General features: G+C 36.1%; 1 long non-coding RNA gene across 1 annotated transcript in view; it reads right to left on the bottom strand.

Moving 5' to 3' along the window:
• LOC103004096 (uncharacterized) overlaps nucleotides 1-25,421 on the bottom strand; it is a 144,471-nt gene that overhangs the window by 98,225 nt on the left and 20,825 nt on the right. The window contains exon 2 of the long non-coding RNA XR_450179.2: nucleotides 11,179-11,311. This is a non-coding gene — a long non-coding RNA (uncharacterized LOC103004096). The remainder of the gene's footprint in view (nucleotides 1-11,178; nucleotides 11,312-25,421) is intronic.

Below are 25,421 nucleotides of genomic sequence, written 5' to 3'. Positions count from 1 at the left end.
TCTGAAAAGGTTGATTTTGCCTTTTTTTTTTTTTTGGCCAGTGTTCTCATTCTTTTTATGGAAGTTAGGGTTTTGTGAGGGCCTTATTCTGCTATTCTCTCTGATGTCATCCCTTTGGACCATTTTTGATTGACATATTAGAACTGTCTGAATAACTAACTTGGTTACAGCTTCATATTTCCAACTATTAATTTAAAAGAGCATAAGTGAATCTACACCAGTGATTAATTTATCTGTTATGATTTTTTTAAGGGCCCAGTTTCCATCACATTAGCTATTAAATTCACATTCTAAAAAGTCTTCTTTAATAGCAAAATGAGTTTATAAAATTCCCAAGGCAAAATCACATACTTCTAAGAAGTAATTACTTTAAACACTGATACTCTTCTGTTACATACCTGATTTTTGGCATTAATTTCAAATTAGATTATCTGCTGTTAACTAAATGTAAAATTATCCAGAGAGAATACTACAATTTCTGTGTCTCAAAATGTATCAAAGAAAATTGGAAAAACATTTTTAATGGCTTCAAAATGCCTAACTTTATATAAAACAAGTCTAAATGAAAGCACATGGTATATATGATGTTTCTGTAATTTATCACCTTACTGTAGTCATGAGTAATATGGATGAAATGAATTCATAAAGTCATCTAATCCAAACTTCTATTATCTCATAAACAGATGGTAACCCAAATTTTACTTAGATACCTATGAGTATAAATATCAATAAAAGACAATTCCTGAGACAGTCTGTTCCATCTTTGGAAAGCTCTAATTATTATAATTTCTTTACCTAAATGAAGTCTACTTCTTTGGAATTTATATGTTAGTTCCTGTCTGAATTCTGGAATAAAACAGAACAAATATTACTTTTCCTGCATAGAAGAACCTCACATGGTGAATATAATGAAAATACTACACTTACATTTCTCTCATGTAAATGAACTAATAAATAACATAAACCCAAGAATTGTAAAGTCTTCCTTTCATGTGCTCCTGTTGAGCTCTCAGAAGATAAACTTAGCAGAATCAGTACTGAAAACATGGTTGGAAAAAGCACTAGGAGTTGTAAGAAATCAAGATGTCTGAACACCCCTTGCTATTCCTCCCAAGATGTGGAGGTTAATTCCCTTTGAACTTTGGCTATCCTTAGCAATTTCTTGACGTATTATACTGTACAGAAGTGATATTCTGGAACTTTTGAGAATGGACCCTAAGAAACCTTGTAGTTGCTATTGAAGTCCCTTGAAATGCTCTTTCTTAGGGTGTTCCTTCTTGGAATGTTTCCCCTAAAAACTTAGTTTCCGTGTTGCAGAAACCCAAACAACATGAAGAAATTATATATAGGTATTCCTTTTGAAATCTCCAGCTGAACCCCTAGCCGATTTCCAGCATCAACTGCCAGCCATGCCTGTGAGAATGAAACAACTTGGAATTCTAGCCTGGCTGGGTCATTTAATAACCACAGCCTCAATGCTATCTGATGCAATCATATAAAGAACTTGAGGCAAGGAAACCCCAGCTGAAACTGTCAACCAACAGGATCATGAAAGGTAATGATGAATTGTTTTAAGCCTTTAAGTTTAGAGTGCCTTTCTTTTCTTTTTCTTCAGTAAGAAATAAGAGGGACAGAGAAATAAACTTTTGTTCTGAATAGAACTGTTATATTAATGCAGGCTCTTTGTACGAATTTATGCTTTGCACTGCTGGTTAATTATAGCTATATACTTAAACTCCTAATTGAAAATTTTAACTAAACTAGTAAAGTAAGTCTTACAGATTTTTTAATTGTAGAAAAATAAACATTAGCACATTGTAAGTTTAGATCTTACTTATTAACATTTGCAGAGAGATTACAAATAATTTGCTTATTTTGAATGAAAAATAATTTCACAGGTACCATACATTATTAATCAGCCTTTAATGTTTGGCCTAAAAACCCTCTATATAGAGCCTCAAATATTAAATATGAGAACTTGAGAATTATTTTTTTTATACCTCATATTGGAGAAAATGGTTAAGTATTAAAAAATGTCTTATAAACCATGTGAAATGAATATTCAAAGAATAGGAAAGATCTATGACAAAATTGCTATTATCTCTAAAATTCTAGAAAATAATTACCTTTACTTTTTATTTTCTATTTCCCCTACCAATTTTGACTTTATTATCAAAGTTCTCCCTTTTTCCCATACAAGTTAAGAAAGAAAACTAACATGGTGATAAGGACCAGAAGAAACAACTAAAATTCCAAGTTATCTGTAGATTTAGTATATTTAGTGTAGATTTAGTATATCTGTAGATTTAGTATATATATTTAGTATATTATAATGTGCATGGTGTGGATTCTTTTAACATTTCAATGTTCCCTTAGAGTTAAAAAAGAGTGCTGTTTTTAAAAATAGCAATTTGCAAAACTTAGAATTCTTAGAATTCTTTCCCTTAGAATTCTTTCTCTTAGAATTCTTAGAATTCTTTCTCTAAGACTTGCTTATATTTAACCTATTTAAATATTTTATGTGAAAATTAGTCATTTTATTTTAAAAAGTAATTTTCTAATATAATTTCCTGAATTTAAGTATAAGAAAATATCAGTTGTTTCAAATAACAAAGTCTTCCAAATTGTTCCACTCTCACAGGCATGGCTGGCAGTTGATGCTGGAAATCGGCTAGGGGTTCAGCTGGAGATTTCAAAAGGAACACCTCTATACAATTTCTTCATGTGGTTTGGGTTTCTAGAGCATGGCAGCTAAGCTTTGAGAGGGAACATTCCAAGAAGGAACACCCTAAGAAAGAGCATTTCAAGGGACTTCAATAGCAACTACAAGGTTTCTTAGGGTCCATTCTCAAAAGTTTTAGTCCTGAGGTCTTTTTTTTTTACTTTCCTAATGACCATAAACTGATGGGTTTGGGCAAAGTTCATATTAGGAAAAGGATGCTAACATGACCTAGTCGGTAAGGCCTTTGGGGCCAATTCAATGCACTGCTGTAGATTTCACATCTAAATGTATAGTTGGGATATATTTGTTATATGCTTATATATCACTGTCCCATAAATACTGGGGGTGGGGGGAGTCTACAGATTGGAAGGAGCTGCAGGTAGAGAAGTGTTAGTACTTTGGGGTCCACAGAATTTTAATATTCCTTTGAGCTAAAAGTCTCTGTGATCGATGATTTAACGTTTGGAAACAAACATCCTCTCTGGGAAAGAGAGGCAGCTTTACCCAGAAGAGCCCCTTGGGGTATTGTACTCATCACGTCTCTGTTACAGATACCAGGAAAACCCATTTGAACAGCAGATTGATAATGAACTCCAACTAAAACTTAATGTCTCACCCATGGAAACCATGTGATTCTCGCTCCTGACCTTCCCATTTTGGGAGTGGGTCAACTCAGACTCAACAACTAACAAGATTGGAAGTGCCCCAAAACCCTCACTAATCAAATGAAAATAGTACCTTTAAGATGAGAGCTGATAACGGTGATCACTTTGTAGTGTATACGAATATTGATTTATAATGTTGTATACCTGAAATTCATATAATGTTATATATCAATTTTACCTTATTAAAGAAAAAAAACATGAAAAGAACAGAGCTGACAGGTATCTCACAGCATCTAGGGTTTAGATAAAAATGTTAAATCTGTCTTTCGGAAAGAAATTTCATTTCCACTCAGCTATCTGAAGGAACACTGCTGGCTCACTGGGGCCCTTGACTCACAGGATTCCCTAAATAGCTGGATCTGGTTTACTCATGGTTCAGCTAACCTGGAAAACAGTGGTGTCCACTGGGCTGCTATGGCTAGTCAACTTGAGTGGCAGCAAACCAGAACTGAAAATAGACAATGATTGTTACAGTAAGTGGGCAGAAATCAAGGCCATTCTCAATTGGTTTTGACCAATACTCCCCTTGATAAACCTCGTTACATTTTTACTGACCCTTGGACTGTTGCCGATGACCTAGCTATTGGGACAGCCACTTTGAAAACTACAGACTGGCAGATTAAAGGCTCTGGACTATGGAAACAAATCATTGCTGCTGATCAAACTGTTTGGGTCACTGATATAGATGCTCAGAATAAGGGCAATTCTCTGATGAGAGAACTAGATCACCACTGTCGCTCCCTAGATCCATCATCATATCTGATATAACAACGCCATCTACCAGTCAAAATTCTATGTACAAAGTAAAGACTCTATCTCTGTTGCAGAGGCTACCACTGCACTCCAGACTGTTGTTCCTGTCAAAACCTGACTTACTTGTCTTTAGGTGAAGGAGACTATACCGCATGGCCCCCTTGCCCTCTCCCTGCCTGCTACCACTACCAGCAATCTGACTACCTCAGACCTTTGACCCCCACTAGTGGCGCCTCACTGCTGTCAATACATTTTGGGTTATGCTATTGTTGCTCTAACACAGAAAACTGACTGTGGTCCCACTACTGTGGTCCTGAAAGCTAATCTGTGTTATGTTTTTGGCTTTTCAGACCATTTGTAGTCTGACAATGGTGCATTTTTTAATTGCAGAAACCACTCAAAAATGGACTCATGATCAATGGATTCCATGTACTTTCCATGCTATCTATAGTCCAGTCATCTGATATTGTTGAGCATTGGAACAGCTTGCTCAAAAATTAACTCAAAATATTCCTGACATACCTCCCTCCCCTCCTCCTGGTACACACTCCTCAGAAAGACAGTTTAGTCACTAAATGTAGTTGTCTCCAGAAAAACATTATCTCCTCTTGCCACTTCCTGGGTCATTATCAGGATGACAGTGGTGAAGCGTTATATAATCCTCATTGGAATATTCCAGACTCTTCACTGATCATTCCTTGGCATGTTTTCTTCCTTCCCTTAATGGGTCTGCCTGATTGGCATGCTTTCTGAATAGCAATCTTTCCAAACAGGAGCCTAAGAAATTTAATCTCATTCAGCTACTTGGTATCTTTTGTTGGATTGATATATTCCTAGATAATAATGAAAATGACCACTTGGTTGAGAACACCACTGACAATGGATATGATTTTATCCTACTATGCAATACTAATTAATAAAATGAATCAAATAACAAACGTAACAACATGTAAGAATCTCAAAACCTTAGGCTAAGTTAAAGAAGAAATGAAAGGCCGTGTTATTTTTAATTACCTTTATATGAAAGGCTAGGAAACAAAATTTCTGTAGTAACAGAAAGATTACGGTTCTGGATCCATTTGTTAAAAGAAGGGAACAACTGAAAATAGGCATGAGGAGTCTTTTAAAGGTGATGATATTGTTCTATATTTTATTATGGCAGTGTTCACATGACTATATAATGACCAAAATTCATCAAAAGGTACCCTTTAAACTGATGAATTTCCTAATTCAAGTTGTATCTCAACAAATCCGGAAAACAGTATTATTCTTCTAAAACGTGATTTTTCACAGTAAAAAAAAAAAAAAGCCCATCACCAAGATCCAGATTAGCTTAAACAAGTCCCTGTACTCTCACAACTACTAAATTACCAGATCTTTCAGAAATTGTCATAAATGTCATTTCCTAAGGAAAGCATTCCATAAATAGCTTCCTAGCTTAGCTTTAGCCATTTGTGATTATTTAATAACACCTTTCCTTTTATTTAATACCAGTTTACTATGACTTTAAAAATTATATTTATATTTTATGTTTATTTTTGTGTTTAATGTCTATTAATTTGTTAAGCTCATGAGAACAGGGCCCATACATTTAAAATTTTATCTTTACATGTCTAGCATTGTTCCTGAATTCTTGGTTATTTAAGCAATAGTTAAAACTCAAACCTAAAGAAAGTACCTCCTAGCTTCTCTTTCCATATAGTCACTGTTTATTGCAGAGGCTTTTCACATTAAAAGTAAGCCTTTGGGGCTTCCCTGGTGGCGCAGCGGTTAAGAATCTGCCTGCCAATGCAGGGGACACGGGTTCGAGCCCTGGTCTGGGAAGATCCCGCATGCCGCGGAGCGGCTGGGCCCGTGAGCCACAACTACTGAGCCTGCGCGTCTGGAGCCTGTGCTCCGCAACGGGAGAGGCCGCGACAGTGAGAGGCCCGCGCACCGCGATGAAGAGTGGCCCCCGCTTGCCGCAACTGGAGAAAGCCCTCGCACGGAAACGAAGACCCAACACAGTCAAAAATAAATAAATAAATAAATAATTAAAAAAAAAAAAAAAAAAAGTAAGCCTTTATACTGGGGAAATTTCTTCAAGACTACTACACTGAAGGTAGAATACTTTGAGATAAGGTGTCAGTAAGGATCCGACAGCCTCCAAATCCTGACTGTAGAGGAGTCACCACAGAAACTTGTAAAACTAGTCCAGTATTGAGTAGATTATGAGTCAAGCTCCGATAAACTATTCTATTTTTTTCTCCCCAAACAGTTTTTATTTCCCCAAAAAGAGGATTTCAATTACATTGTTGCCAAACAATATATCTCACCCCTCTGAGCAGAGATCAGGACAAAACCTTAAACCGAGAACCGGTCTTTCTTTCACTTAATTCACTTACTTATTTGATGGATGCTTTTCAGGACCAATCTCCTTGTGGTTCCCGTGCTTTTTCCACTGTTTGTGGTCTGCAGCAGTCCTACCAACTACGGAGTGGATAACTCCGTGGCACCTCTTTACTCAGAAAGGGGAAATATGACCTAAGTCATCTTCATATTTAGTGAGTTAAGAGCAAATTGAAGGATAGATTTGGAGCCACAGAGGAACACGATTTGGATAGAAGATCTAAATGTAGTTGAAATGAAGAAAAAAAAAAAAAGTTCAGTAATAGTAGTAGATATGAGGTGACTCTTCTCCTTCTCTCTCCCAAATCTAGAGTCAAAATCTGAAAATCAAGGAGATGCGATCAATGTTGAACCTGGAGAGAGGAGAACAGGGATTGGAGTGCAAGCTTACACTACTCTGTCTACGGTGAAGGAAGAAACAAAACAAATGTCCAGTTCAGTTCACCAAGACAGAGGACTGGATATTTACTGTGGACAGAAACATCCAAAGGAAAAAAGTACCTAGATTATCCTTTAATATTTAATGCCAATAATCACACCAAGAGATATTACTAACACCATTTGATATTTTTGAGCATTATACTGGGAAATTTCAATCAACTACTAGATCTAATCCTCAAAACAACTCTACCTGTAGGTTTAGGTAGAATTAATGCCACATCGACTGCCATTCAGCATATTAAAGCCAGCAACAGAATTCTCCCATATTTATCTGACTACAAAGTTTGTACAGTTTCCTCCACACAACTTCCCTTGGGTATCAACTATATCTCAATAACTAACCACAACTTTAGTGTCTAGACATCAACTCAAGGCATACCAGCTTGTCATGAACACAAACGCCATCTTTCTATAGTAAATGAACCTGCACCTGGCAGTTTGTCAGTCTGGGAGGGTTGGGGTGGCATCTGCAAACGTTGTACTGGCAGAACAGATCTGATGTCTTTGAGCTATCAGAGAAATGCTTCATAGCACCTTGCGCGGCTCTGTCTGTAGAGTGAGTATTGAATGAATAAGTAATTTAAGCAAGGAATCATTAAAGGGAGAAATGAAGCAGTAACAAAACAACCAGGAATTATAACCTTGAATGAATGAACATATATTGTAACTTTTTTAAACAAACAATCAAAAGCAACAACATTCGATTTTTCAGGATTGCCTTTGCTGGGAAGAGTAAACAGATTTAATTTTTCTGAAACAACACTATAAGGAAAAATTCTATTAATGTTATCAATCAGCAGATGGTATATAAAATAAATCCAGAAATAAATCATTATAACTGAGATTTTCCTAGCAACCTCTCCAGATGTTTAAACAGAATAAATGTGGCCACCTGTGACTGCTTATATACAAAGACCATTTCAATAACTACATATAAACAAAACAACCAGGATTTTCATCAGCCCTACCAGGTGCCCAAGTGCATGAGATTCATTTCACTCCCAGGAATTCTTTTTGAGAAAAGAACCTGATGAAAGAGATCGTGAAGAAGCTGCTTATGACTTATCACTCAAAATACACGGATGAATTGACTAATGCAGAAAAGAATTTTCAAAATGCCAGAGGCCATATTGACATGTTGTTGCTAAGTGGTTTATGTATGAAATGCTGAGTTGTAGACAAGCATGACCAGATGTTGGCATCCTCTTGGCATCTCCTGCAGTGAAACTTGCAGCAGTGCTGACCAAATCCCAGTGTAGGAATTTTCATTTGTATAAAAATTGTAGTGAAAGAGGGAGCAGTAAATCATGATAATGTCTAATTTTTAATCAAGTATTCTAATTTAAATATTCTAATTGAATGATTTTTATCCCTATCTGTACATTAAAGCCATATGAAAATCACTTAAGGGGCCTGTAAAAACTCTCAGAAATGAAAATAGTCTAATTCTATGATTCTCATCACTGTCTGTACATTAAAACGATATTAAAGCCACTCAGTGGAGCTTTAAAAACTGTCAGAAATTAGATCTCCCAAATAAATCATATATCTGAGGATGGGGTTAAATACCGCTCACAGATATTCCCCCCCAATATATAGCCAGAGTTGAGAAATTACTGCTGTACAAAACACACACACACACACAATGTAGGAATTTTTTGAGAATAATTTAAAACCTAAAATGTTAGCTATGAATAATTTAAAGGAAACAGATTAAAATGCAAATTGGGTACATAATTAGAATGGGAGAATTTCAAGAAAGCTTTTAATAAAAAGAAAACTAACATTCACTGCAAAAGGAAAATGTTTTATCTTCTATTGTAGACACAGATTAATGGAAAAAGAAGGATTACAGAAAAGGAAAAAAAACATAAACAGAAACTATAAGATGGGTTGTAAAATCCTAAGAATAAACTGGAAGCTCAAATATTTGTTGATGTTATCCATATTTCTGCTCCATACCAGCCTAAGATTTTTTTTAAAAGTGACAATATTTTTAAAGTTCTTGACTCACGCTCTCCTGTAAGATCTAAAGCTCCACTTCAATGTCATTCTTGTGTCCTTCCCCACCTCTTTTTCTCCCACCTCACCACCAACTGTTACTAGGTATGACCAGCGATGTAATCCACCCAGTTTTCAAACTGCAGCTGTCATTAGCTCCCTTTTCCGCGTTAACTCTCTATAATAGGAAGATGAAGCAACTCATGTTACTGAGTGTGATGTCAAATTCTGCCATCTTCCATGGCTGTGCTTCAGTTCTACCCAGAAATCAAACCGTAAAGGACAATTGTGTTTATTCTGTCTGCAAAACAAACTACACATTCAAGCTAAATACTGTGCTAAATTGTTATGATTCTCAAGTAAGACCACTGTACTCTGCCACTCGTCCACATGTGGCACACAACACAGCTTCTGCATAATAGCACCTGAACTCTGTGTGCCAAGCCACAAAGCTCTACGGCCAGACTCTGCCTGCTGCCTGCTGCTGTGAGCACCCACCACTACGAACCGAGTGAAAAGGAACAATAACCTATACTACAGAATCATCCAAAGCCCACAGTCCTTGGCTGAGCACTGCGAGTCATGAATGCTCGCCAGTCTCCAGGTGATCACAGTACTAAATTCATCGGGCTTCACATCTGTTTTACTTCAGCGCCGATTCCCCTCGCGGAGAACTTTCCCCCTTGCATTCTCCTATTTATGGTGCTCTGTTTCCTCTTCCTACCCTAACATAATGCTTCTCTTTTCTAACACAAACCTGTGCGCTTTAAAACTCCTGCTCCGTTAACTTACAACACCCTCTTTTTCATGTCCAGAATTTTGTCTTTCCAAAGCTCCATTCGCAAGACATCGGAGTCCTCTATCATTTTTATGTCCAAGTTTCTCTTTCTCTTGACCCCTTTGCCTGTTCAGCTAAGCTATACCATCCTTGTTTCCAGCATACTCTCTTTTTTGTCTGGTAATTCTGGGATGCAGGTATAAATTTACCACATAGATGATACCTGAAGATAAGGGACTAGTTGAAATCTCCCAGAGAAAGGGGAAGATGCAAAGAGAAGAGAGAATGTGTGCACCTTGGTTACCATTTGCAGCTATTTCTATTTCATTCAATCTTTTATATATATATATATATATATATATATATATATATATATATATACACACACATATATATATATTTCAGTTTTGTACTGTGCTAGACATTTTACATTTACAATCTCATTTATTATTCAGCAACATCTACCTCTGTATGATGGGTTTACTAACCACATTAAATAAATATGCACTTTCAGATATGGGAAATAAATGGCCCTAAGTCACAAAACTATTAACATGAAAAGAAAGATTGTTTCTCTGTGGCTTCAAAAATTCATGTTTTTTCCACTATGCTCGTTGTGAAAGACAGATTTTGAACTAGTTTGTGCATATTTTTACTTTCCCACTCGAGGTACATTAAGAACAAAATAAGTCTACCCACTGAAAGAAGAAAGCAGGATCAACTCCCCATTTCCTTCTTCCCTCTTTCTGGCTACAGGGAATTTTCTTTCACAGAGTAGCCATTCTCTCCCAGGAAAGTCATGATTTTGGACTCCTGGACTTTGACTTTACTACCACTCATTCCTACCAATCAAATCGGCGGGGATTGGTGATCTCAGTAAAACACTGAAATAGGGAGGATGTGCCAACCAAACAGCTATAACCTATGACAAGGGCTAAGACCTTTAACTGTGGTCCCACTGACCAGCTCATGTGATCAGGGATGGGCAAACTCTTGGTGGTTCTAACCCCAAGATGTTGGATCTGATTTCCCATTGGTAACTCTACTACTAAGACCAATTTAGAACAATCGTTAACTTAATAACATTGAATTAAATGGTTTATTTAGTGAGACAAAGCCTTATACATAGACATAAATTAATTTTATGGCCAAGTCTCATGAACAGTAAAAAAAAAAAACAAAAAAAAAACTCTGATCTCTTATGTATCTTATTCCAAGATATACCCACTTCTTTAAAAATATTAAATATTATTCCAATTATCCAATGCTCTATAGTATATTACTCTAAAACTTACTGGCACAAAACAGCCATTGATTCTGTGGTCAGGATTTCAGACAGGGCACAGCAGTGATAGCTTGTCTCTATTCCACAATGTTGGTGAACTCCCAGAGACTGGGGCCTGGAATCTTTTGAAGAGTAATTGACTCACAAATCTGGTGATTGACACTGGCTGTCATCTAGGGTCTCATTTCCTTTCCACGGTGCCTGTCCACGCAGTCTCTCCAGATGGGCTGGTCCAGGCTTCCCCACATCACAGCAACTGGGTTCTACAGTCACGCAGCCTGACAGAGAGATAGCCAGACAGAACCTGTAACATTCTTAAGACCTAGCATTAAAATTACATAGAATTTGCTTCCACCATATCCCATGGAGTCAAGCAGACCCCATCCCAACACAGGTTCTACAGGAGGGAGTACAGATCCCACCTCCTGGGTGGAAGAGTGTCAGTCACTCTGTAAGAACAGCATAAGAGAAAGGATATGTGGCCATCTCTGAAAAATGCAATCTACTACAAATATGGACATGAGTTTACCATTCACCAGCGAGAAGGAGGAAATTCTTCGTGTTCTTGTTCTCATTTCTTCATCCTCTGTTGTTAGGTATTCCCAAACAATTAATTTAAAAATTTCCTATATACTAAACCATGTCTCTATAAGGAATATGTAGGTATTTATAAGACTTAACGATAAAATGTTCATATTTTAGGAATAAATAGCTAATTTCAAGAAATTTCAGCTTTCATTGATATGAAAATGATGGTATTGAACAAACCTGTAAGCAATCTTGTTGTGAGATGTACTATCATACCTATGTAGGGATCACAAATGCATTTGGAAGAAAAGTAAGGTAGCATTTTTAAAAGATCTAAATCACAATAAATGTAGGAAAAAGAAACTATCAAATAAATTCCCAGCGACAAATGTTTCATATAACATCATAGTTGCGACATAATGGTACGCATTATTTTCTATAAATTAGATTTTACTTATAAAGAGACCTTTAAGAAAATATGACAGCACTATAGAACATCTCTGGAAAAAAGAAATTACAGACAAACTAGATAGTGTGCACCAACCCTTACAGTTTTATTAATGCTATTTTTCCAGGTAAATTAATTCTAAGTAATTTTACGTCATTACTAATCTCTCTACATTATTATAGTTCTCATGATTTTATTTGGCTAACATAATTCCCAAAGGGAACTATACTGGGATACATATTTCTTGCAATTATGAGACCATGAATGGTCAAAACTTACCTTAAGAAAAATAACATGCAAAAATTGCCACTTTTGATTAGAATTATTGGCAATATATTTAATTCAATACACTGCCTTTTCCTAAGATGATTCTGCTTAAAGTGTTTTGGACTTACCTAAAAATTTCTAAAATAGAAAAAGCTCAACAGAAAAAGGAGGTGTTTTTTTTGTTTTGTTTGGTTTTTGGTTTTTGGTTTGTTTGTTTTTTAAACCTACCAGTACCTTTATTCTCATGTATAGCCAACACTGTGGAAGGTAAAAGCCTAGGAGAAAATTTATTAGAATTAGGTTAGCCTAAGATTTGTTTAAAAACACAAAAAATAAACTGAGTTCAGAACTGCACAAACACACAATAAGTTTCAGAAAAAGATGAGTGCAGGATTCATCTAAAATGGTTACAGCCTCCGCATCCACTAATTACCTAAATCACCTTTGGAAAGTTACTCAAACTTTCTAAATCTTAGCGTTTTTCTCCTTGAAGTGCTAAAAATGAAAGTATTTACCTTATAGAGATGCCTAAAAAAATAAAGAATATAAAGCATTAAACACAATTCTTGACACATGTTAAATATCAATAAATATTGCCTCTTGTTGTCATTTCCATCCTTGCTCCATTGCTTCTTTCCACTAATATCCTATAAAAGTGTTAGCACTCCACTAACGAGGAGAGTATTTCAACATTACTGATCCACTCTCTTTATAAGATGCATGTCTTTCCCTACTTCCCTGGCCATTCCCTAGGTTTGCTACCTCCTTGCTCTGATCCCAAACCCTCCACTGGTAACATGGGGACCCAGCATGTCAAAATACGATGTTAAGAGGAAGCCACTTTTACATGAGTTTTGGTTAATAATTGCAAATATCAGTCCAAAATTTGCACACAGTACCAAATAGAATTACCTGAAATACCACCTCATTAGAAAAACCTGAACTAAATTAAGGTTGACCATTCTACAATACTGATTACCAGGTTTTATGAAGCATATATATCTGTATATATATTTCTGACTCCAATTTGAGAAAAAATGCTTATTTTAATAGGAAAATATAAATTATTATATACAAAATACAAATATAATGTTATATAATATTATGATAGTATAAAATATAAGTGTATTTAAAGAGTTAATCCTGAAAGATTTTTATGAAAGTAGCTGTGGTGATAAGAGTTTTTAAATCTTCCTACATCTCTGAAACCAACCCCATTCTAAATTAACCCAATGCCTTACAACTTGTCATTTATCTTTCAAGTATGTAGTACAGCCTGTGAATGAATATTTATTTGCATAATTATTTGATTTTCCCACTAAACAGTAAGCTGACAGTGTGCATTTGTTTTGTTTGTTCCTACAATCCCAGTTCTTAGTCAATAGCAAGCAATAAGTAAACATTTTTGAATAAACTGATACCATAACTGTCATCCCTTGTTCTATTGTTCCTTTATTCAATTTTGTCATAAAAATAAACTGTCAGTCTCCAGGATGGATACTCGATAACTCACAGAGGAATTTTAATATTTGTATAATGAGTATGTGGGGAATACCTTTAACCCAGTAGCTGAGATTTTTCATTTTATCACATAAATTATAATTAGTTTTTATGCATTTATAAGTTTAAACTAATATACAAAATTAAACATTGCATAAAATTTTTCTAGATTATGCATCAAATATCAATAGTTTCTAAATAGAGGATACATGACCAATACAATTTTATGAAGTAAAGTAAGATGCTGTTTTCTGTTAATGTTAATTAATATTCCACAAAAGAAAAAAGGATCAATGTTCATCTTTTACAAGCAACACATTAAGCCTCATTATTAAATAAGTAATTTTTGTCACTATCCTTACTAACTTTGGGGGGTGGTGGCTTGAATTCATGTTAGTAATAAGATTAGTACTTTAACAATTTTTTTCATTTCATACTTTTGAACAAGAAAAACGTTTTAAATTTTTACTGATGAATTTAACACCTATTGAATATTTCAGTATTTTGTATACAGGACAGTCTGCAAAAAAATGTAATTTGAAAATCCCTACAATGATAGAAAGTTTAGCAGATTCACTGAACTATATAAAATGAAAACAAATCTAAAACAATCACTTTGGTTAGACTGCCCCATTTCCTAAGAATAGGGGAAATTGAAATTCATGTCTTGGTTAACAATCTCACAGTATTGACAATTTACATTTACATGAACACAAAATAGATTTTCTAAATGTTTGCATATTTTGATACAATTTGGAGTTAAATATAGATACAAGTAATTTTGCTTTGATTTCCAATGGGGCTTCTCCAAAAGCGATGGCATTTGAATCAATACTTCATATTAAAGAACTACATATGTAAGAAAATACATTTCTCCAGAGACTGGCTGCATGGGGTGGGGATGTGGAATGCATGTTTGACAAATTAAATTAGAGCCTTTAGAACATAATACACACATAAACACATATATACATCCATGTGTGTGCATGCTTGTGTATGTGTGAATGCAAACAGTACATGAGGGAAATAATCAACTCATGAAAGCATGTTTTAAGACAATGTGTTTCCTAAGGGGAAACTGTGATTGGTTATACACATTTCACTTTATAGGAAAATGTGGTAACTCTGACACCTGGGGAGAGAGGAGCCCTGAAACAATGGTTGTGATCTGGGAAGGTGAGGTATGGCGGTGAGCGCCCAGCAAGGTAACCAGATATAGAGTTGTCATACAAAAGAGGCTAATCTTCGTCCAGAACAAAATGGAAAAATAGGTTTTTAATCTATAAAGGTACTATAAATTTGATAACAAAATGGTTGTCTTATCTTATGTAAATGCAATAATAAAATTATTACTTTAGGAGATAACAGCTGAATTATTTAAATAAAATGAGAGAAATCCTATTGGACAAATTCATTAGAAATCAAAAAAAAGTACAAGGTTAGTTAAAAATCTGGCACTGATACTGAAATAGAAGTTAGAGGATGTACAAGTGGGGAAAATATACAATTCTGTCAGCAGAGAGCAGGATGCCAGTCAAGACTAGAATATGGCATAGGACACAAAGCTGGGAAAGACATAAAGAACAGAGCAGAGGTTTCTAACAGGGTACCAAAACAATTTGAGAAAAATGGGACAAGATCGAAACTTAATGACTAGACCCAGGGCATAAGGTCCAACTGGGTCACAAAGCAAGAATGACACATTACTAAGCCTTATATGTAGGGAATTAAAACTCCTTCAGTGCAGCCTGCCTCGAGAGCCTGAAATGAGGCAGAAACTAGAGATGGAGCCAAGTGGCCTCAGCTGCATAGAGATGGGACCTCTGTTTGCCTCTCCAGTTATTACTGAACGCCATCCTCTTGGGAAGGATGCAGAGCTGAAGATTGGCATGGACATACGGGGACAGCAAAGGGCTTGGAAATCTGGGCTAGTGAAAAATAAAACATTGAGTATCTGACTGTGGAAGGAATCCAATGCAAACACAAGACTGGGTGAGGGAGAAAAAAACTGAGTGACTGAAGATCTTGGTATGGCCATAAAGAGCAAAATTATTTTCTTCTTTCTCTTTGATTAAATAGTTGAATCCAATACACATAAAATTTTCTTTTTTAAAATGGTAAACAGTCGTAAAATTTTAGTCACTATGCTAATCATATTTCTATTCATTTGACTATAATATTATATTAAAATACCAAATATTACATAATATCATACTGTGTAGTATATATACAGTAATATATTTCATGGAACACTCATTTACTTCATATTTGAAAATATTACAAAACATCTAAAAACTATTAGATATATTCAGACACTACTATCCTTTAGCCTTTATTTTAATTTGTAACTTCTAAGGAAAAACTGTTTAGGGAAGAGTGTGTGCAATTTTCATTGAATCCTCCTTAATAACTTGGTCATTAATTTCAAGTAAATCTAACATGCTTTTATGAGAAGAGCTTTACAAAACTGAAACTGATAGGATTCATTTACCTAAAAATCTCTAGCTGGCAAACAAACTAATTAAAATATTATCATAAAGTCCTTAATGTCAGCAAGTTGTTCAGCATATTTCAAGTGGCATTTTGATGCTATAATCTTTTGGTTCTATGTTAGAAAAGTGAATGTGCTCAGTAATCTAAAAAAAAATGCAAACTGAAAATAGACATTCCAGCTATTATATATTATCACATTCTGCTGAACTTGGAAAAGAACAAGAAAGAACATTATTTGAAAGAATGATGATAAAGCCATCAAACAGTAGGACCTTTAGTAAGCTTTTTTTTTAGAAACATTGCTTTATTTCTACTAATAATTTAATAGCGTTGTTATTAAAGTTTATCACTTGATACCTGCAAAGTTTTTATGATTTTTAAAACTCTATTTGCCAAAATTTAGGTAGTGTTTCAATTGAGAATACACTTTACAGATGATATTACTTGTTGTTTAAATCTAATGTTATTTTATTTCCCCATTGATATTCCCTCTTACATAAAGTTACAAAAGACAGTAGGAGATAGGATTCTTGAAGCAAGGTTGAAGTGATGTGAAGAAAGGGTCATGAACCAAGGAATGCGGGCAGCCTCAAGACTCTGAAAAAAAACCCAGAAGGACTATGTCCCCAGAGCCTCCAGGAGGCATGCAGCCCTGAACAACACCTTGGTTTTAGACTTCTGAGGAATTAAGGGGGTGTGCCCAAGATAGTTTAGTTGGAAGACCCTGAGCTCACCTCCTCTCACTGTCACACCAAAATTCCAATTATGTACAGAGCAAACATCAAAGAGAAAAATGTGAATACTAACAGAAAACTTTTTCCACAACTATAGATATAAAAAGGAACCACAATGGGATGGGTAGGAGGTACAGAGATGTATTACAGTCAAGATCCAAACTTCTGGGAAAGGCAACCCATAAATGGGAGGATAATCATAATTGCAGAGGTTCTCCCCAGGGGGTAAGGGGTCAAAGCGCCACAACAGGCTTTCCCGACTGGGGTACTGGACCAGGAAGATGAGCTCCTAGAACATGTGGCTTTGAAGTCCAGCAGGGCTTGCATACAGGAGAGCCTGAGGGCTGTAGGAAACAGAGATTCTGCTCTTAAAAGGCACACACAACATCTCACACACCCTGAGAACAGGTGCAGAGGGAATAATATGAAAGGAACATGCATCAAACACACTTGCTGATCTTGGAGAACTTCCAGAGAAGCAAGAGGCAACTGGGAGTCCCCGTGGGGACACAGATGCTGGCAGCAGCCATTTTTGGGAGCTCTTTCTACCATGAGGACACTGGCGCTTGCAAGCACCACTTTGCAGTTCTCCCTCTAGCCTATTAACAAGGAGTTTATTTGTCCACCAGCCGGTAGGCACAAGTCCCTGGACACCCTAGGCTCAGCAGCCAGCTATGTGGGAACCCAGTCCCACCCACCAGGAGGTTGACTCTACACTTGGGTTCTCACAGGTCCCCCAGCAAGCAGCCTCGTGACCTGACACTGCCTACCAGTGGGCAAGGACTGGCCCAGACTCCCCTGGCCTTGCAGCCTGCTGTGCTGGGATCACTCCATGCACCAGTAGACTGGCACCAGCCCCAGGTCCTAGAGCCAGCTGCCCCAGGACTTGGCCCCACCCACTAGCAGGCCAGTACCAGGACCCCCCAGATGCCACAGCCAGCTGCCCAGGACATGGCCATTTCCACCAGTGCACCAGGACCACACCCAGGACCCCATGGTCCCATAGCCAGAGGTGCCAGGACCCAGTCCCACATACCAGCTGGCCAGCAGCATCCCACATAGGGGCACCCCTAGATCATACTGCTCTGATGACCAGAGGGGAGTGTGCTGCTGGGCCTCACAGGACATCTCCTACATAAGGCCACATCTCCAAGATCGAGAAATGTAACCAACCTACCTAATAGAAATAAAAACAGAGACTCAGGCAAAATAAGGCAAAAGAGGAATATGTTCCAAATGAAGGAACAATATAAAACTCTAGAAGAAGAACTAAGTGAAGTGGAGATAAGCAATCTACCTAATAAGGAGCTCAAGGTAATAATCATAAAGATGCTCAACAAACGTGGGAGAAGAACACTGGAGAAGAATGGGTGAACACAGTGAAAAGTTTAACAAAGAGTTAGAAAATATAAAGAAGAACCAAACAGAGCTGAAGAAAATAATAACTGAAATAAAAAATACACTAGAAGGAATCAACAGCAGATTAGAAGATACAAAGAAATAGATCAGTGAACTGGAAGACAGAGTAGTGGAAATCATGCAAGCTGAAGAACAAAAAAAAAGAATTAAAAAAATGAGGACAGTTTAAGAGACTTCTGGGACAACATCAAGCATTCAGATTATAGAGGTCACAGAAGGAGGAGAGAGAAAGGAGCAGAGAAATTATTTGAAGCAATAATAGCTGAAAACTTCCTTAACCTGGGGGAAAAAAATGGATATTCAGGACCAGGAAGTAAAGAGAGTCACAACAACATCAACACTAATAGGTCTATACCAAGACACGTTGTAATTAGCAAAAATTAAAGATAAAGAGACAATCTTAAAAGCAACAAGGGAAAAGGGAACTCCCACAAGACAGTCAGCTGACTTTTCAGCAGAAACTTTGCAGGTCAGAAGAGAATGGCACCGTATATTTAAAGCGATGAAAGAAAAAACTTACAACCAAGAAAACTCTATCCAGGGACGTCAGCAACATGGCAGAGTAAGACAGTACCTTTCCATATCCCCTTCAATCTATAACCAGTAAAACATCCAAAACTCTAAAAGGTGTCTCTACCCAAAACAACAGGATGCCAGAGAATTCCACAAATCTATACATTTAAAGGTGGGTGGACTGAAACACATAGAGGAGGTGGAACTGAGGGAACAGCAGAGTCAGTGTCTGTAATTCCAGCACTCTGACCATGGCACAGAGAACCCAGTATCAGTAAGGAAGGTGGCGCACATGACCAGCGTCCCCTTCACAGCAGCACCCATGGCCATAGATAACTGGCCAGCAGAGGCATTGGGGACTGGGACCCAGTCCCTCCAATGCTGAGATGACCATGAACCCAGCCCCTGCCCCGCCACTTGCAATGGCAGATCCTGTGAACCTTATAACACGAGACACAGAAGAGGCAGCTATGTAATGTGGCTCCCTTTGACCATCCTCCTCCTGCTACAGCTGCAGAGTCTGTGACTCAGGGGATCCTGGACACAAGGGAAGAGCCCACCATGCCAGTGACAATAGCAGCTCTGGCAGAAGCAAAGCAGCAACGACCTCAGAGGCAAAAGAAGCTATAATGAAGGCACAGAGCCACAGTTCTTATAGAGGCTGTGGAGGCTGGAATGTGCCAACTCTCAAATATAGCCAGAGGCAGCTCAGGTAGGAGAAACCAAAAATTTGTGTTATAGCACCACCTACCAGAAAACAAAAGAAAGACTCTTAATATCTAACTTGTCATTTAACTTCAAATACAGAGACAGAGGAACAATTCATCAAGTATCGTGAAGAACCACAGTAACGCTATACCACAGGAAGAAAATGACAATCCTCCAGAAACCAACATAGCTGATAGAGAATTCAAAATAACTGTCAGAAGGAAACTCAATGAGCAACAGGAAAACTCAGAAAGGCAGTTTAAAGAGCTCAGGAATAAAATTAATGAACAGAGGAATACTTTACCAAAGAGACTGAAACTTTAAAACAGAACCAAACAGAAATTCAGGAGTTGAAGAACTCAATAAATGAGATGAAGAATATTTTAGAAAGCAGTGGACATTGAGCAAACCACATGGAAGAGAGAATTAGCAGGCTTGAAGATCAAAATATAGAAATGATACAAGTAGAAGAGGAAAGAGAAATAAGATATAAAAAAATGAGAAAATTCTATGAGAGCTACCTTACTCTTTTAGAAAGGGCAATGTTAGGGTAATGGATATTCCAGAAGGAGAAGAGAAGAAGAAGGAAGCAGAGAGTGTATTTAAAGAAATAATAGCTGAGAAATGAGGAAGGAACTGGATATACAAATCCATGAAGATAATGAACACCTAATTACCTCAGTGCAAAAATATCTTCTCCAAGAAACTTTATATTAGCACTGTCAAAACTCAATGACAAAGAAAGAATTATAAAGGCTGCCAGGGAAAAAAAGGATGGTAACCTATAAAGGAACCCCCATTAGGCTCTCAGCAGATTTCTCATCAGAAACCCTATAGACCAGGAGAGAATGGAATGACATTCTTATTAAAGATTAAAGATTAAAACTGTGAAACAAGAATACTCTATCCAAGAGAGTTACCATTCAGATATGAAGGAGAAATAAAGACAAATAAAAACTGAAAGAGTTCATCAATACTAGACTTGCCTTACAAGAAATGTTGAAAGTAGCTCCTCTACCAGGAACAAATAGGCAAAAGTACACAAAACTTTGAGTAAGGTGATAAACAGAACCAGAAAACTGCAACTCTTTATAAGAACAGCTTTTCAAACATTTTATTATAGCCTAAAGGTTAAAGGGAGAAAAAAAGAAAGCAGAAAAATAACTACAGCTATTGCAGTTTGGGAACAAACAGTATAAAAAGGAATAATTTGAGACAACAAACACATAAAATTGGAAGAGGAAAAGGAAAAAAAACTCATATAGGTTAATGAAGATAAGATGCCATCAGCAGAAAAAAGACTATTGAATCTGTGGCAAGTTTTATACAAACCAAAAGGTAACCACAAAACATAAGCACAGAGCAAAGACATGAAACACAAAAAGAGGAAACTGAGAAAAATGTCATAGGAAACCACCAAACCAAAATGGCAGACAGAAACACAAGGAAAAAGAAACAATGAAGATATAGAACAACCAGAAAACAAAAGATAATACTGCAGTACTAAGTCCTCATCTATCAATAATCACCCTAACTAAATGGATTGAATTAACCAATCAAAAGACACAGAGTGGCTGGACAGATTAAAAAACATGACCCAACTCTATGCTGCCTACACAACTCAGCTCTGAAGACAACCATAGGCTGAAAGTGAAGGGATAAAAGATGATAGTCCAAGCAAATGGCAGCGAAAAGAAAGTGTAACTATACTTATATCATGTAAAATAGACTTCAAGATAAAAAGGTAATAAAAGGCAAAAATGGTTAATATAAACGCACCTAGTTTAGGAGAACCAACATGTAAAAAATAATTATTAATAGATCTAAAGTGAGAAATTGACAGCAACACAATAATAGTAGGTGACTTTAACACCCCACTTACATCAATGGATAGATCATTCAGGTAGAAAATCAACAAGGAAACATCAGCTTTTAATGAAATATAAGATGAGATGAATTTGATAAATTTTATAGAATATTCCATCCAAATGCAGCACAGTGTACATTCTTCTCAAGTGCACATGGAACTTTGCCAAGCATAGACCATGTGCTGGGACATAAAACAAGTCTCAGTAAATTTAAGAAGACTAAAGTCATACAAAGCATCTTTTCCGATCACAATGGTATGAAGCTAGAAATCAAGTACAAGAAAACAATTGGAAAAATCACAAACATGTGGAGACAAAACAACATGCTACTGAAGAACTACTGGGTCAATGAAGAAACCAGGGGAGACATAAAAAAGTTACCTGAAGAAAAATGAAAATGAAAATACAACATACCAAAATCTATGGGACAGCGCAAAAGTAGTACTAACAGGCAAATCTATAGCAATACCTCAAGAAACAAAAGAAAAAAAGTAAAAAAAAAAAAAAATCTAAATTACCCCCAAAGGAACTAGAGAAAGAAGAATAAATGAAGCCCCAAGTTAGTAGAAGAAAGGAAATAATAAAGATCAGAGCAGAAATAAATGCAATAGAGACTAAAATGACAATAGAAAATATCAATGAAATTAAGATCTGGTTCCTTATAAAGATAAACAAAACTGACAAACTGTTAGCTAGATAGCCTCACTAACAACAACAAAAAAAGAGATAAATAAAATCAAAAATAGAAGAGGAGAACTAATAAGGGATACCACATAAACACAAAGGATTATAAGAGAATATTAGAAACAACTCTATGTGAACAAACTGGACAACCTAGGAGAAATGGACAAATTCTTAGCATCATGTAACCTTCCAAGACAGAATCACAAACAAAGAGAAAATCTGATAGACCAATCACTGGTACAGAGATTGAAACAGTAATCAAAGAGCTCCCAAAAAACAGAAGTACAGGACCAGATGGCTACACAGGTGAATTCTACCAAACAATTAAAGAAGATTTAATATATATCCTTCTCAAACTATTCCAAAAATTGAAGGGGAGAGAACACTTCCTAAGTCATTTATGAGGCCAACATCACCCTGATACCAAAAGCAAAGAGAACACACAAAAAAAGGAAATCATAGGCCAATATCTCTGATGAACACAGATTTAAAATTTCTCAAGAAAATATTAGCAAACTGAATTCAACAATATATCAAAAGGATCATACACCATGATCAAGTGAGATTTATTCCAGGGATGCAAGAATGGTTCAACATCCACAAATCAATCAATGTGATACACCACATTAACAAAATGAAGGTTGAAAACTATATGGTCATCTTAATAGAAGCAGAAAAAGCATCTGACAAGATTCAACACTTATTTATAATAACTCAGTAAAGTGGGTATAGAAGGGAGGTACCCAACATAAAAAAGGCCATATATGAAAAACCCAGAGCTAACATCATATTCAAAAGTAAAAAAATGAAAGTTATCTCTCTAAGTACAGCAACAAGACAAGGATGCCCACTATCTCCACTCTTATAGTATTGGAAGTCCTAGCCAGAGCAATTAGGCAAGAAAAAGAAAGAAAAGGCATCCAAATTGGAAAGGAATAAGTAAAACCGTTACTATTTATAGATGACACAATACTATGTATGAAAATACTAAAGACTCCACCAAAAACTCTTAGAACTAATAAATGCATACAGAAAAGTTGTAGGATACAAAATCAATATAGAAAAATCTGTTGCATTTCTATATATTGGGTTGGCCAATAAAGTTCATTTGGGTTTTTCTATAACATCTTACAGAAAAACCCAAACGAACTTTTTGGGCCAAACCAATACTAACAATGAGATGGGAGAAAGAGAAAGTAAAAAACCATTCCAATTACAATCTCAACAAAAAGAATAAAATACCTAGGAATAAATTTAATCAAGATGAAACACCAGTACACTAAAAACTATAAGACATTGGTGTAAGAAATTAAAGAAGATATAAATAAATGGAAAGATATTCCATACTCATGGATTAGAAGATTTAACATTGTCAAAATGTCCATATTACCTAAAGCAATCTACTGACTCAGTGCAATCCCTAACAAAATTCCAAGGACATTTTTTACATAACTGAAACAAAAAATTCTAAAATGTATATGAAACCACAAAAGATACTGAATAGCCAAAGCAATCTTGAGAAAAAAGAACAAAGCTGTAGGTATCGCACTCCCTGATTTCAAACTATATTACAAAGCATAGTAATCAAAACAGCATGGTATTGGCAGAAAAATAAATACATAGATCAATGGAACAGAATTAAAAGCCCAGAAGTACACCCAAACATATATGGACAATTGTAAGAAGGAAGCAAAGAACATATAAGAGAAAGGATAGTCTCTTCAATAAATGGCATTGAGGGAACTTCCCTGGAGGTCCAGTGGTTAAGACTTCGCCTTCCAATGCAGAGGGCGTGGGTTTGATCCCTGGTCAGGGAGCTAAGATCCCACATGGCTGGCAGCCAAAAAACCAAAACATAAAACAGAAGCAATATTGTAACAAATTCAATAAAGAATTTTGATGGTCCACATGAAAAAAACTGTAAAAAAAAATTAATGGCACTGAGAAAACTGGAGAGCCACATGAAAAAAAATGGAATTAGACTACTATCTCAAACCATACATGAAAATTGACTCAAAATGGATTAAAGACTAAGATCTGAAACCATAAAACACCTAGAAGAAAACATACAGTAGGCTCTTAGTAATATCTTTCTAAATATGTCTCCTCAGGCAAGGGGAACACAAGTAAAGATAAACAAATGGGATTATATTAAACTAAAAGTTCTGCACAGCAAAGGAAAGAATCAATAAAACAAAAAGACAACCTACTTAATGAGAGAAGATATTTGCAAATGATATATACAATAAGGGGTTAATATCCAAAATATATAAAGAACTCAAACAAGAAAAAAAAGAAAACAAACAATACAATTAAAAATTGAGCGGAGGGCCTGCATAGACAATTTTTCAAAAAAGACATAGAGATGGTCAACAGGCACATGAAAAGGCATTCACCATCACTAATTATTAGGTAAATCAAATTAAATCCACAGTGTGATATTACCTCACAGCTGTAAGAATGGCTATTATCAAAAAGGCAATAAATAACAAGTGTTGAAGCTACAGTAATCAAGACAGTATGGTACTGGCACAAAAACAGAAATATACATCAATGGAACAGGATAGAAAGCCCAGAGATAAACCCACACACATATGGTCACCTTATTTTTGATAAAGGAGGCAAGATTACACAATGGAGAAAAGACAGCCTCTTCAGTAACTGGAGCTGGGAAAACTAGACAGCTAAATGTAAACAAATGAAATTAGAACACTTCCTAACACCATACACAAAAATAAGCTCAAAATGGATTAAAGACTTAAATATAAGGCCAGACACTATAAAACTCTTAGAAGAAAACATAGGCAGAACACTCTATGATGTAAATCACAGCAAGATCCTTTTTGACCCACCTCCTAGAGAAATGGAAATAAAAACAAAAATAAATAAATGGGACCTAATGAAACTTGAAAGCTTTTGCACAGAAAAGGAAACCATAAAGAAGACGAAAAGACAGCCCTCAGAATGGGAGAAAATATTTGCAAACGAACCAACTGACAAAGGTTTAATCTCCAAAATATACAAGTAGCTCATGCAGCTCAATATCAAAAAAACAAACAACCCAATCCAAAAATGGGCAGAAGACCTAAATAGACATTTCTCCGAAGAAGACAGACAGATTGCCAACAAATACATGAAAGGATGCTCAACATCACTAATCATTAGCAAAATGCAAATCAAAACTACAATGAGGTATCACCTCACACTGGTCAGAATGGCCATAATC

Source organism: Balaenoptera acutorostrata, chromosome 5 (genome assembly GCF_949987535.1).
Source record: "Balaenoptera acutorostrata chromosome 5, mBalAcu1.1, whole genome shotgun sequence".
NCBI lineage: Eukaryota > Metazoa > Chordata > Mammalia > Artiodactyla > Balaenopteridae > Balaenoptera > Balaenoptera acutorostrata.
Note: the sequence above shows the minus strand (reverse complement) of the source record. Positions and strands in the feature narration are given on the sequence as shown.